Raw genomic sequence first — 15,315 nt, forward strand, 5'->3', positions numbered from 1 at the left:
AAATGAGGAATAAACATCCCAGGGAATATGAAGAACTATATTCTTCTAGTGTGTGCGTGTGCGTGTGCGTGCGTGTGTGTGTGTGTAATCTCCATCCATCCAGCTGATGCCTGGAACCCCTCCCCCCATTCACCCAAGGGTCTTCTGAGATAACTAACAGGAGGTTTGATAATGAGCTGGATGTGGAAATACAAAGCTGAGCTGGGGGCAAGTGGGGTGCTGACATATGTAGGAGTAAGTTGCATTGAATTCAGTAAGACTTACTTCTGAGTAGACATGCACAGACTTGGTTCTCCTCTCTGCTCAGCTTTGTATTTCCACATCCAGTTCATTATTATACCTCCTGTTAGTTATCTCAGTTTTACTCCACAGGACCTCGTGGTTAGGGATGGTGGAGAATCCCGCCATGGATTTCAGTGAGGCCGAATGCACTGGCATTCATCTAGGGATGTACGAAAGTCACTTACCTTTTCACAAAACTTGATTCGAGGTGAGGGGGAGGCGCTCCGTTCCTCCCCCAAAAATTCTGGCCGGGGGGGGAGGCGCTCCGTCCCTCCCCCCCAAAATTCTGGCAGGGGGGAGGCGCTCCATCCCTCCCCCCCGAATCCTGGCCGGCCGGGTCTGCAAATGGCGGCGGCCATAGCCGCCGCCATTTGCGTCCCTGCAGTCAGCCGTGATAGGCTACGTAAATGTTTATGTAGCCTATCACGGCTAAGTAAAAACAAAAAAACGCACATACACAAATGGCGGCGCCCATGGGCACCGCCATTTGCGTTCTTTATTTTGGCACATCTAGTCTACGTAAACATTTACGTAGACTACGGAGAAAATAAGGGGAACGCAAATAGCGTAAACGCTACGCTATTTGCGTTCCCCTCAATTTCGCCGTAGTCTACGTAAATATTTACATACACTAGACGTGCCAAAATAAGGAACGGAAATGGCAGCACCCATGGGCGCCGCCATTTACGTACGTGCAGTTTTTTGGGGGGTTTTACTCAGCCGTGAGTTTTTTTGGGGGGGGTTACTTAGCAGTTTTTTGGGGTTTTTTACTTAGCCATTTACGTAACCTATCACGGTATTTTTTAAAAATCTAGCCATGATAGGCTACGTAAATCTTTACGTAGCCTATCACTTTTTTTGGTTTTGTTTTTGTTTTACAAAAACCAATTTGTAAAACAAATTGTCCCACCAATTTCAGAGGGCCGAATGCGCTGGCATTCGGCCTCCCCAAGATTCGTGGCGAAATTCTTTGACATCCCTACATTCATCCCTCCGAAATCCGTGGCGGAATGGCCTGCTACCCCCCCCCCCGCGCCACCGCGGATCCCACCTGGGACGGGACCAGCTGCCATGGCCACCATCTTCCGACCAGCTGCCATGGCCACCATTTGCACTCTGATCTTTTTCTTTTTTTTACCCAGACGTGATAGGCTACGTAAAGACATACGTAGCCTATCACGTCTGGGTAAAAAGAAGAAAAGGCGTATGCAAATGGCGGCGGCTACAGCGGCCACCATTTGCATTCCTTATTTTTCGCTGTTTTAGTCTATGTAAATATTTACGTAGACTATTACGGTGGGGAAAAAAGGGAACGCAAATAGCGTAGTGGGCACTATTTGCGTTCCCTATTTTTCACCGTTTTATCCTACGTAAATATTTACGAAGGCTAAAACGGCAAATAAAAAAGGAACGCAAATAGCGCCCACTACGCCATTTGTGTTCCCTTTTTTTTCCTGCCGTAATAGTCTACGTAAATATTTACATAGACTGAAACAGCGAAAAATAAGGAACGCGAATGGCGGCCGCTGTAGCCGCCACCATTTACATATGCCTTTTTTTTTTTTACCCAGCAGCCAGTCCGTGGCCGGAAATCCAGCTGCGGATGGCCCTGGCCTGGCTGGCTGCTCCACGGAGCAGAGCTGGCCATCGAGGATTCCGGGGGGAGGACCGGATCCCCTCTCCCCCCATCAAGGATTCCTGGGGGAGGGACGGACGGCGCTACTGGAACAAGGTAAGGGATTCGTACATCCCTACTCGTCCTGCCATTCCACAGAGGATTCTGTGGCACAGACTGAAGGGAATTCGATCCCATTTCAGCCCGTGGAAGAATTCTCTGACATCCCTACACATACTATCATCCCTACTTGATCACAGTTCAAAGAGGGTTCACAAGGGACTTCCGGTTGGAACCAATGTCGCCCTCACAGCATCCCGCAGAGTCTCTGCGGGATGCTATCTCAAACGGCTTTTTAAAAGGTTGAAAAACCTTTTCATCTCCCCCCTGGAATTAAAGGGGGGCAAGGCAGCATCTGGATAACATCTTGCAGAAAAGTACTCCCCATGAGGCAGCAGGGGGGGGTGGATTCCAGGATTATCTTCCCAGAGCTTAACCATCGCAAAAAGCTGTGCTGAAACTCCTATTTAATAGGAGAAAACAGGGCTGACGTGTTCCATTCTACTATATGGATTAAGAAATATCAACAACACCTGAGGGATGGTTTAAGAATATCAACAATATTTGAGAATATTGGAGGACCTGCAAGATTTGGTTGAAGAGAAACATGGCTACAGCGAGGAGAAGAAAGGGGATTGCATCTCCGCCCACTCCTCCTGTACCTCCTTTGCCAAAATCTCCCAGAACAGAAGATATAGGGTAATTATTTACTTTGATAAAAACTTTATCTTCGCAATTTGTGGAGCAAGCCAAGAGGTTGGATTTAATCCACAATTCCATCACCGCCCTGCAAGGAGCTGTGGATTTAATTAACCCTTCCTGGCAAAAAATGGAGACGAAGGTTAATGAGCTACGAGATAGGCTGACAATAAAGGAAACTACAACACAAGATTTTTTCAAAAATGTCTCTGCCAGAATATCCCAGCTGGAGGCCTTCTTGCACAGATCCAATGTACGTATTACTGGGATTAAAAATCTGCCTAGTGATGTAAATTTGCCTACCTTTGTGGACAAGCTTTTGCATGAGATACTCCCTGTGCCATCTGATTACATCAAAGAGGTGGCGAATAAAAGAAGGCAATTCATCAAGGGGAAAAACATGGCAAAACAAATGAACTTACAACATTACTTAAAATATCCTGCTACATTTTGCATTGTTTCTGGAGGTCAGATGAAGAAGTTCTTATCATGAAATGGCGGAGGCATGTCTGAACATAAAAATGCATGACATTTCTGTTCCAGCCCCATGAACTGGAATCTTTAAATAAGCTTTGATAACTGTTTATGTTTAGTGTACATAATTCTGGCTAGGCCAGAAGATCTCTGATTATACATAAATTCGTTTACTTTCCTTCATTTTTCTTCTCTTTTTAATTTTTCTTTAAATTCTCTTTTTCCAAAATAGATATGATCTGCTGTATTTAAATATATTGTTTGAGGGTGTATTGTGCACACTCATTTATATATCTAGTATAAAATATACCACTGATTGCTGTAAGGTTGCTTTTAAGCTTTATTATTATATAACATTATAATTTTATCTTTTTTTAGATCACTATTATTATTATTATTATCATCATTACTATAAGATTACTTAGTAAGATTTTGATTGGTTGAATTGTTAAGCTTTATTATTACTATTATATTTTAACTTAAGGGCAATATATGGTTACTGGAATTGAATTGTACACCTGCTTCCTTGTTTTAAGATTGATGATACAATATTGAAATGTAAGGTTGATTATTAAACTGTAATATTGTTAATTATATAGGATCACTGCCTTGTTGTGGCGAAGGGGCTTGCGTAACTCAGTGAAGCCATAAGCTATGCCGTGCAGGGCCACCCAAGACGGACAGGTCATGGTGGACAGTTCTGACAAAATGTGGTCCACTGGAGAAGGAAATGGCAACCCACTCCAGTATTCTTGCCAAGAAAACCCCATGGAATGTATCACAAGGCTAAAAGATATGACGCCAGAAGATGAGCCCCTCAGGTCAGAAGGTGTCCAATATACTACTGGGGAAGAGCAGAGGGAATTTCCAAGTAGCGCCAGAAAGAGTGAAGCGGCTGGGCCAAAGGTGAAAGGACACTCAGCTGTGGATGTATCTGGTGGTGAAAAGAAAGTCCGATGCTGTAAAGAACAATATTGTTTAGGAACCTGGAATGTAAGAGCAATGAATCAAGGTCAGCTGGAGGTGGTCAAACATGAGATGGCAAGATTGAACATCGACATCTTGGGAATCAGCGAACTCAAATGGACAAGCATGGGCGAAGTTAATTCAGGTGACCATCATATCTACTACTGTGGGCAAGAATCCCTTAGAGGAAATGGAGTAGCACTCATAGTCAACAGAAGGGTGGGAAAAGCAGTACTGGGGTACAATCTCAAAAATGATAGAATGATCTCAGTACGAATCCAAGGCAAACCATTCAACATCACAGTAATTCAAGTCTATGCCCCAACCACTGAGGCCAAAGAAGCTGAGGTTGATCGGTTCTATGAAGACCTACAACACCTTCTAGAACTAACACCAACAAAAGATGTCCGCTTCATCATAGGGGATTGGAATGCTAAAGTAGGAAGTCAAGAAATCACCAGGATAACAGGCAAGCATGGCCTTGCAGAACAAAATGAAGCAGGAAAAAGGCTAATAGAGTTTTGCCAAGGGAACATGCTGATCATAGCAAACCCTCTTTTCCAGCAGCACAAGAGGCGACTCTACACATGGACATCACCAGATGGTCAGTATTGAAATCAGATTGATTATAACTTTGCAGCCAAAGATAGGAGAAACTGTATACAGTCAGTAAAAATAAAACCTGGAGCTGACTGTGGCTCAGATCATGAGCTTCTTATTGCAAAATTTTAGCTGAAATTGAAGAATGTAGGGAAAACCACTAAACCATTCAGGTATGACCTAAATCATATCCCTTATGAATATATAGTGGAGGTGAGGAATAGATTAAAGGAATTAGACCTGATAGACAGAGTGCTTGAGGAACTATGGATGGAAGTCCGTAACATTGTTCAGGAGGCAGCAACTCAATCCATCCCAAAGAAAAAGAAATGCAAGAAAGCCAAGTGGCTGTCTGATGAGGCTTTACAAGTAGCTGAGGAAAGAAGGGAAGCGAAAAGCAAGGGAGAAAGGGGAAGATATATCCAACTCAATGCAGAGTTGCAGAGAATAGCAAGGAGAGACAAGAAGGCCTTCTTAAATGAACAATGCAAAGAAATCGAGCAAAACAATAGAATGGGAAAGACTAGAGATCTTTTCAAGAAAGTCGGAGATCTCAAGGGAATGTTTTGTGCAAAGACGAGCATGATAAAGGACAAAGAAGGCAGGGACCTAACAGAAGCAGATGAGATTAAGAAGAACTGCAAAGAATACACAGAAGAACTATACAGGAAAGATCTTAATGTCCCTGATAGCCGTGATAGTGCGCTCACTGAACTTGAGCCGGACATCCTAGAGAGTGAAGTCAAGTAGGCTTTAAGAAGTGTTACTAACCACAAAGCTAGCAGAGATGACAGTATTCCAGCTGAGCTATTTAAAATCCTAAAAGATGACGCTGTTAAAGTGCTGCAATCAATATGCCAACAAATTTGGAACACTCAACAGTGTCCACAACACTGGAAAAAGTCAGTTTACATTCCAATTCCAAAGAAGGGCAATGCCAAAGAGTGTTCAAACTACCATACAATTGCGCTCATTTCACATGCCAGCAAGGTTATGCTCAAAATCCTACAAGCTAGGCTTCAGCAGTATGTGAGCCGAGAACTACCAGCAGAGGAACTAGAGATCAAATCGCCAACATTCGCTGGATCACGGAGAAAGCAAGAGAATTCCAGAAAAAACATCTATTTCTGCTTCATTGACTACTAGGGATGGCGGAGAATTCTGGCACGGATTTCAGTGAAGCCGAATGCACTGGCATTCGGCCCCTCGAAACCTGTGGCGGAACGGCCTCCCACACCCTGCCACCCCGTGGAATCCCCCCTGGGACAAAGCTTACCTGGGACAGATGTTCTGGTGGCGGTGGCTCTGGCGGCAGCAGCGGCAGCTGCTGGTCTCTCGGCCAGCTGCTGCAGCCACAAATGATAGGCTACGTAAGTATTTACATAGCCTATCATGGCAAAGAGCAGAGGCGCAAACAGCGGCCGTTTGCGCTGCTGCTCTTTCCGTGATAGGCTATGTAAGTATTTTGCGTAGCTGCCTTTACCGTGATAGGCTACGTAAATATTTACGTAGCCTATCACAGAAAGAGCAGCAGCGCAAACGGCGTAGCGGCCACCGTTTGCACCCCTGCTCTTTGCCATGATAGGCTAAGTAAGTATTTATGTATCACGGCAGCCTGGCAGGACGCAATTTGAGACGCAGCAGCTGGCCGTGGCTGGAACTCCGGCTGCGGACAGCCCTGGTCAGCGGCTCCGCGCAGCCACCGCCGCGCAGAGCCGGCCCAGGGAGGATGCCAGGGGGAGGGTCAGAGCGCCTCCCCTCCACCGCGAAGCAAAGCTGGAAAAAGGTAAGTGACTTTCGTACATCCGTTTTGACTATGCTAAAGCCTTTGATTGTGTGAATCGATTGGTTCAAAATTGGGAAAGGAGTATGACTAGAGATGGCCCCCCGAAATCTGTGGTGGAACGGCCTGTCCCCCCGCCCCCCCGCAGATCCTCTCCGGGATCAAGACTTACCTGGGGCGTATCTTCCGGATGGCGGCGGCAGCGGCAGCAGCGGTGGCGGCTGGTATTGGAGTTTAAATTTAACCCTTTAAAGGAGGAGAAAGAAGAAAAAATTTATTTTCCTTTGTTCTTTTCCTTTCTTTTCCTTTTCGTTATTGTTGTGTCCTCATAAGAATACTTCATTGTTGGGAAATTGTAGTTATTGATCAGGTTGTTGGTATTGTTTATTTCATTTATAGAGACAAAATAAATAAAAACTATTTAAAAAGGGGGGGTTCACAAGGTAAAGCCACTGTCTGAAGTAGGTCTGGGAAAGTACAAGTTCAGAAGCCCACACAGGACTGCAAATACTGACCCAAGGGCTCAGGCTCAGGACCAGGGAAAGCGAACCTGCAGCCAAGGTAAAGAGGGCAACCCACCAAATAGGGCATCAAATATTGCCTGCCCTAAGAAGAAGAGAAATAAGAAGGAACAGCAGAACAGAGAAATCCTTAGGTAAGATATACTTGAAAGAAAGAAAGAAAGAAAGAAAGAGAAAGAAAGAAAGAAAGAAAGAAAGAAAGAGAGAGAGTTTTACTCTGAAAATATTGACACACAACACAGGTGCTGGGGGAGATACCTGGAACCTCAGGTCAAAAGGTACCAGGTACCTCCATGTTTTCATTATAGAGAAAGGAACTCAGTAGGAAACATAAGATTTGGGTTGCAAGTAATACTCCCTGCCTTCTGGAAACATGCAGAGGTATATAGCAATTCATCATTTCCTTAATTTAAAAAAAATATATATCACCCTCTTCCCTCCCCATTCCAAGACATCCAGTGGGGACAATTGTTTGGTTTTGTTTTTAAAGTGGTGATCTGTGGTTTGAACTGTGTTGCAATCTGCCCTGGAATCTATTACGATTAAGGGTGGTATATGAAGATTGCTAGCTCTTCCCCTCACTAAATACCGCATGCAAGCAAGCCAAGTTCAGCCATGAAGGGAGGAGAAGCAGGACTGGAGTTGGCATAAGGAAACCAAAGTGGCCACTGTCAGCTGGAATGTTTAGAGAGACCTCGTTACATCACACAGGCAGAGCCCAATGCTCAAACAGAGGAGAATAGTTTCTTATTAGTAGTAAGGAAATGTAGCCATAGCACTCTTCATTGTACAAAGTGTTCTCCAGTTCTCCTTTCCCCAACTAAAGCCATTTGCATCTTGCGCCTAACGTAAGTGCAGGAAGTCTATGGAGGAATTATGTCCACCTAAAAACAACACAAGGTTCTTTTCTGTGTAACCAGCTTTCCTCAGATCCAGATGCCAGCCCTGAAATGGCCTTTCCACCCTTCGTAGTCAGCTTTTAGCAGCTCTGTGCTTGTGCTGAAAATGGGCAAACAAAAGAGAGCACGGAGAGAAAAAAGGAGAAGGAAGGGAGTAGGCACGTCTCCTTAGAGGAACAGGCTGAGCAATACTTTATTCATTCCAGATGCCTTCAAACCCATTTCAGTCCGACTTTTCTGCTGACAAGGAAATACAAAGTACAGCAGAGGCAGGGAGGAGGGGAGGAGGAGAGACCACTCTTCTTCCTTCTTGTCTCTGCCCTCACCCCCTCGGTGCAACCTCAGATGCCTCAGAACGGTGCCTCATGCCTAGGTCTAGTCTTGGGCAACTGGGTCATCTTATCCATGTTTACTCAGGATTCAACTGCACTGAACAACACGCCATGTACTTCTGACTAAAAGTGAATCCAGTCAGCTATTGAGGCCCCTGAGAAATAGGAGGGGAGTACTAGCATGTTTGGGACAGCTCCAGGTTTTGCAGACATACAACAAACCTTTTAGGGGCAAAACTATGTAGGGATGTCAGAGAATTCTGCCACGGACTGAAATGGGATTGAACACCCTTCAGTCCGTGCCACGGAATCCTCTGCGGAATGGCACCACGAGGTCCTGCGGAGCCAGCAGTCATACGGCTTTTTTTTCATCATCCGCAAAGAGTCGTGAAATTTCCATAAATAAAAACGCAGTGTAGTATATTACAATAATAAATACGTAAGGTTTTTAAAAAATGAATTGTGCTCACTGCCTTGTTTGCGGGTGTTCTTTTTAAATTGAAATCCTCTGTCTCCGTTTACTTTCAGCCCAAACACTTCCTCTTCCTAGGGGCTTCCCAAAAGAAGGCTGTCTTAGGTGTGCGTGAGCAATAAACTGTTTGTTTAAAGCAATGCTGTTTTAAAGAAAGAAAAAACCTTTTCAAACTGACCATGCCACTCCCGGACCAGCAAGAGGGCATAGGAATGTGAATTTTCAGGGATGTAGACTCATAAACTGGGGGTCTTCCTGGTAAACAGAGATGGTTGGAGATGGTGGCATTCATATCTGATGCAAATGATACTCATATCAGCTGAAATATGGACCTCAGAGGAACAGGTGGTTTGTTTAGTCTTTTCTTGAGCTCATATACAGAGATTCAGAGACAGGGAGGAATCCAGAAGTACAACAGGAACCAGCAGCCATTTCATAGAATTTATGGTCATGGCAAGTACATCTTGTCATTCCATGTGTTCCACACAGCTGTGATTCATCGCCATCAACTGCTGGAACGTTCTGAGGCTTGGCATCTCCTCCAGGACATCCGGCCTCATTTGTGTGTAAGATCCCACGGTGTCCAGCTGGTCTACCTGTATATTAAGCACCTGTGTCTAAAGGATACTCTCAGAAACATACCAGCAGAAGGGGACACTTGGCCCACTACTCTGTGTGACAGAATTGCATTACGTCTGGTAAGAGGAATGTTTCTTGTGCAAAGGTGTGAACTCTCTCCAACATTCTTTTGGGGAGAATAACAGGTGGAAACACATTGGGCTTCTTGTTACTAAACTATTTTGCATCCTGAGAACCTGTTTCTCACCTTTGTGACTTACTTTGGATGCTCATCTCCCTCCGCTTTTTCCCTTATTAACATACAGACAGGATGGTGTGTTTGGGCTGAGTGGTTAAGAGCCTTCTTTGTATTTCCATTTAAAAAATGCGATCAAACAAACAATGACAAAAATCAGTTGAACCCTGATGAACACTTCGTCATTAGGTTTAGTCAAGATGTAGTCCAGGGGTGTAAAGAAATGCTGTTGGTTAAAGGGCTGAATTCAATTTTGGAGAAGTTCTTTTGTTCCAGTGATGAGTGAGGTCTAAAGCAAAAGGGATGGAGCCCCAAACACAAAACTACCAGCAAACTTTAGCTTGCAACTCTTTCTGCCAGTAAGTAAATCCAAGGAGAGGCATTTCAAGTTTTTAGAAAGGGGAAAAACGTGCAAAAGGCTGGAAACGAACAAACCACCTGTGGTGGGGGGATTGGTGGTGTTGGCCAGGTGAAGGGGCACAGCTGCCTGGGCAGCCCTGAAGGCTCAGCTTGGGGGTCCAGGAGAGCTGGATTTGACCCACAGACCTGAGGTTTCCCTCCCCTCCTCTAGCCCTTTGATGAGCCTGATGATACTGATGATACTGAATAGACCTTTGCAGAGTTTTAAAACTTTTTTTTTTGGTAGTCATGCGAAGAGGCTGTTATGGTGGTGGATAAACCAGTCTCAACATCTATGTGCCATGTTACTTTACAGACCATCCCCCAGCCTGGTTAACAGTGGTGGCCTTTCAGCAGTGCCCCTTAGTCTCAAGGTGCCGTTGAATAATGCCAGGTCTTGCAGGGGAAAGAGTATGATCTGGCCCAGAAAGAGAGACCTAGTTGGATGAAAGGGAAGGATAAACTTCTCCCAAATGTGTCCTCCAGAATATGCGGGGGGGGGGGCAGTCTAGCACCAGTCAAGACTTGAGGGGCCTGGAGAGGCATAGCTGCATGCCATAAAGATTCCATCTTGTTGACCAAATACCCCATTCAGCAGTTGGCCCGGTTTGAGTGTCTTTTCCTGTTAAGAGAGCTAAGCAAAAATCCTAAATAAGTGACCACAGCATTGATAGTTGGAGGTTGGTTGGAGCGGTATCAGTTGAACCCCTTACCAACCTGGGACAATTCTGTCTCCTAACAAAGGCCACTTCAGTGACTGTTGTGAAGGTAAGACAATGTAATTAGGCCATTTTGAGCTTACTGGAGGAAGGATGGATTATATATGTGATAAATAAATAGTGCAATATGTTGGTGGGGAAAACAAGTAATGAATTCTACCCATCCCACCCTCCCATACACACACACACACACACACACACACGTGATTTGCTTTTTCATTTGTTCAGAGATAATTAGGAAGAGACACAGCGAGCCATGGCTGCAAAGGGGCTTTGTCTATTACGGCTGCTACTGGTGTTCCCTTGGATGATGGTAGGGATGGAAGCTTTCCGTGATTATGAATACTTCAAACTACATCATGTCGATTTTCCAAAGACAAATGCCCGGAATGACAATGTCTACTGCAGGATGATTCTGACCAAGAGATGCATTGCCTTTGGAATCTTTCACACTTACATCATTCATGCCTCAGAAGAGCAGCTTCAAGACATCTGCACCGTTGATGGCAAACCAGTCACTGGAGACCATCGAAACTCATCTCCCCTTTCACTGACTTCCTGTTATGATGGCTCTCATGACCTCACTTTCTCTGGTGAAGGCATCACTGGAATAATTGAAGTTCGGTGTAAGAATGGAAAACCAGTTGAATTTCTGGGATTTAGGAGATTTGTTCGGCTCCCAAGTCACTGAATGTCTCAGGCAAAAATGTAGGCCAAGGTTGTAAAAGATCTGGAATGTTAATGAATTTAGATCTGCCTTAGATGACCTTCAGTCTGTCTAGAGATTGAAATGTCCACCCTGCTCCCTTTGGGCTTCCTTCCACCCTCCTCTGATCCTTCACCTCACTTTGCATGATTTCCTTGCTTGCTACTTTTCCTGCTGTAGGGCTGCAGCTGCTTTTTGACATCCTGCTGCCTTTCTGGCTCTCCCCATGGTGACTCAGATAAGCATACCTGGAACACTCTGATCAGCTTGTGAAAACACACCTGACAATTACATCACTAACTTCAGCCTAGATTGGATAGCTCAAAGGGGTGGGGAAAGAAGTTGGTGTCTGCATAATTTATCAAGCACATCTGGCAAAGCTCAGGACTTCTGGGCCTTTGAAGGGTCCACTTAAAGGAGCCCCATACTTGGCCAAATCCCGAACTCTCCTCCTACAGCCTTTAGTTAGCAAGCGTTTAATTTGGTAGCAGGTACACGTTCTGGATGGTTTTCTTCTGTATCTGAGATCATGGATCATTCTGGCTTTGATAAAATAAAACTTGTCCTTGTTTAAGCATGAAAAGATGTGCTTCATTATTCAAAGAAAACCTCTGGCCTCATTGCACAAAATCTTCTCAATGGGGGGGGGACAAAGGAAGGGGAGTCTAGATGTCTCTTTGGTGATAGTCCTGCTTCTGTAACCAGAAGAAAAAATCACAACCTCCCCTGCTTGCCTCCAGAACCCTAATCTCCTTGTGCACCAAATACCAGATGAGGTGGCAAACCTCTGTGTCTGGACTGTACAATTTGGGATTGCACGTGGAGGCTGACATAACCGAATGACCTTCCATTCTACATTATTCCCCCCATCATGAAAAATAGCTTGTTACATTGATGTTTGGGCTAGAATCCTCTCACCATTAGTTTAGTTTCCCTATGTGCATTTTAAAATTATATTGCTTGTCTTTGGATAGAGGAGGCTTCAGTTATATGAGGCCTCACCTCCAGTGGGACTGCCCAGTCATGGATTTGACACTGCAAGAAGAACTAGGCCTGAATGTAAATATGGGAATTCCTTGTAGTTATTGAGATAACAGTCCTTCTAGGATCTGTGACAAAGGAACTCTCGTTGCATTGTGTTCAGGGGTGGAAACAGCAGTTGTGGTCTTGCACCCCTCTATGTAGTCTGCTGATATTGTCCTGCCTTGGCTCAAAGTTCCCAGGGGAGCCAACCTGAAGCAGTTGCACTTACTGGAAGGACAAGGCGGAGTCACGTCCAGCTATGCAGGATGGCAGGACAGGGTCTTTCAGCACTCTGGCCAGATCTATGCTGGCTGGAACTCACTCAGGAACAGCTGTTGTCTCAGCAACATGCAGAGGCCTTCTGAAACCGTCTGGACCTGTGTTAACTCTGCCTGCTCTAAGGAGCGGTCTGCTTATTAAAGGACCATTTTCTGATTCTGCAGCTGCTGGCTCCTACTTGCAATGAAGACTGTATTGGAGGGGTGCCCTCTGAATCTGAGTAGTCTACTCAAGCTGCATAATTCTGCCTGGAAGATCCCCGATTAGTAGATGATAGGTGACTGGATGAAACCTCCTTCCCCTCTGAGTCCTCCTCTGAGTCATAGGGGGGAATCTAAGCCAGAGAACATGTGGATGGAAATTGGTGTGTGGAAATGGAGGTAGTCTCAGAGGAGATGCGGAGACCTCCAAGACTTATAGTCTCAGGCAACTTTAACATGCATGCCAAGGCTGCCTTGTGTGGAGTGGTTCAGAACTTCATGGCCACCATGACAGCCATGGGCCTGTCTCAAATAATATCTGGCCCAATACATGTGGCAGTGCACACATTGGGTTTGGGCATCTAAACTGGAATGGAAGAAAATGATATGTGGGTAGGGGAATCAATGATGACTATTGGTTTGTTGGAGAAATCCTCCACGGACCCTAAAGAGGCTGGATTCTATTGAATCCGGCCCTCTAAAGTCCGTGGAGGATCGGATCTCCTACCTCCGCCTTCCCCGTGAAGTCCTCGCTGGCGGATCCTGCCTGCTGCCGGCTCTGAAGCCCCAGTGATATGGCCACCATTACTGTATTGCTGGCTGGACTGACGGACTGAACACACAAATGGCATCCAACATAGCGGACACCATTTGCATCCCTGCTGTTTGACGTGATAGGGTACGTAAATCTTTACGTAGCCTATCGCATGAAGGAACAGGGACACAAATGGCGTATGATCACTCCTAAATGTGCTCAGCCAAACAAAAATCAGTTGAACCCTGATGACCACTTCATCATTAGGTTTAGTCAAGAGTCTAGTCCAGGGGTGTAAAGAAATGCTGTTGGTTCAAGGGCTGAATTCAATTTTGGAGAAGTTCTTTTGTTCCAGTGATGAGTGAGGACTAAAGCAAAAGCGATGGAGCCCAAAACACAAAACTACCAGCATACTTTAGCTTGCAACGCTTACTGCCTGTAATTAAATCCTAGGAGAGGCATTTCTGCTTTCTGCTTCATTGCCTATGCTAAAGCCTTTGATTGTGTGGATCACAACAAACTCTGGCAAATTCTGAAAGACATGGGGGTACCAGACCACCTTACCTGTCTCCTGAGAAACCTGTACGAGGGTCAAGAAGCAACAGTAAGAACCAGACATGGAACAACTGATTGGTTCAAAATTGGGAAAGGAGTACAACAAGGCTGCATATTGTCACCCTGCTTATTTAACTTATATGCAGAGTACATCATGAGAAATGCCGGGTTGGATGAATCAGAGGTCGGAATTAAGATTGCCCGGGGAATTATTAAAAACCTCAGATATGCAGACGATACCACCCTAATGGCAGAAAGCGAAGAGGATCTCAAGAGCCTCTTGTTGAGGGTGAAAGAGGAGAGTGCAAAAGCTGGTTTGAAACTCAACATTAAAAAAACAAAGATCATGGCATCTGGCCCCATCAATTCCTGGCATATAGAAGGGGAAGAAATAGGAGCAGTGACAGATTTTATTTTCTTGGGCTCCAAGATCACCACAGATGGTGACTGTAGCCATGAAATTAAAAGATGCTTGCTCCTTAGGAGGAAAGCTATGGCAACCCTAGACAGCATAGTAAGAATCAGAGACATCACCTTGCCGACAAAGGTTCATCTAATCAAAGCTATGGTTTTCCCAGTAGTAATGTATGGCTGTGAGAGCTGGACTATAAGGAAGGCTGAGCACCGAAGAACTGATGCTTTCAAACTGTGGTGCTGGAGAAGACTCTTACGAGTCCCCTGAACTGGAAGGAGGTCAAATCAGTCAATCCTAAAGGAAATCAACCCTGAGTGCTCATTGGAGGGACAGATACTGAAGCTGAAGCTCAAATATTTTGGCCACCTAATGCGAAGAGAAAACTTTTCTCTGGAAAAGACCCTGATGCTGGGAAAGACAGAAGGCAAAAGGAGAAGGGGACAGCAGAGGATGTGATGGCTAGATAGCATCACTGATGCAATGAATATGGACTTGAGCACGCTCCGGGAGAGAGCGCAGGACAGGAAGGCCTGGCGCGCTATGGTCCATGGGGTCACAAAGAGTCGGACACGACTGAACGAGTGAACAACAAGAGGCATTTCACCTTTTTAGAATGGGGAAAAATGTGCAAAAGGCTGGAAACGAACAAGCCATCTGTGGTGGGGGGATTGGTGGTGTTGGCCAGGTGAAGGGGCATAGCTGCCTGGGCAGCCCTGAAGGCTCAGCTTGGGGCTGAAATTGCCGTATTTACATACAGGCCCAGTCACGGATTTGCCACTGCAAGAAGAACTGGGCCTGTATGTAAATACGGCAATTTCTTGTAGTTATTGAGATAACAGACCTTCTAGGATCTGTGACAAAGATACTCTCATTGCATTGTGTTCAGGGGTGGAAACAGCAGTTGTGGTCCTGCACCCCTCTATTTACTCTGCTGATATTGTCCTGCCTTGGCTCAAAGTTCCCAGGG

The sequence above is a fragment of the Heloderma suspectum genome, chromosome 6 (genome assembly GCF_057233095.1).
Source record: "Heloderma suspectum isolate Gila_16-S chromosome 6, 16-S_ref, whole genome shotgun sequence".
NCBI lineage: Eukaryota > Metazoa > Chordata > Lepidosauria > Squamata > Helodermatidae > Heloderma > Heloderma suspectum.